Genomic DNA, 383 nt, shown 5'->3' on the forward strand with positions numbered 1-383 from the left:
AGACGTGGATATACAAAATGAAATAATATCAAATTGCCAAACAGCAAAAAAAGAAAAACAGAAATAAGAAATTTCTGTACCTATTGGGAATTGCTTTACTCTATGCCATTCTCTTGACTGACTCCCCACCAGGCATCATTTTGTAAGTCTCTTCTCCCTTTCCTGATAAACTTTTACATTCTCCGAGCAGTCCCCAAACTCCTATCAACGTTTGTGAAGGGCAGTTTATCTACATCTCTAGCTTTAGACCTTGCTGAAGAGGGCCAGAGCATCTTACTTTCACATACTGGATGGAGAGACCACTTCAAATAACAGTTTTTCCTACCATCCTTATACAGTTCTTAAGAAAACTTATTAAAAGTAAAATTTTACAATTAAAGCCT

This window comes from Trichechus manatus, unplaced genomic scaffold, assembly GCF_000243295.1.
Source record: "Trichechus manatus latirostris isolate Lorelei unplaced genomic scaffold, TriManLat1.0 scaffold00043, whole genome shotgun sequence".
Classification (NCBI taxonomy): domain Eukaryota; kingdom Metazoa; phylum Chordata; class Mammalia; order Sirenia; family Trichechidae; genus Trichechus; species Trichechus manatus.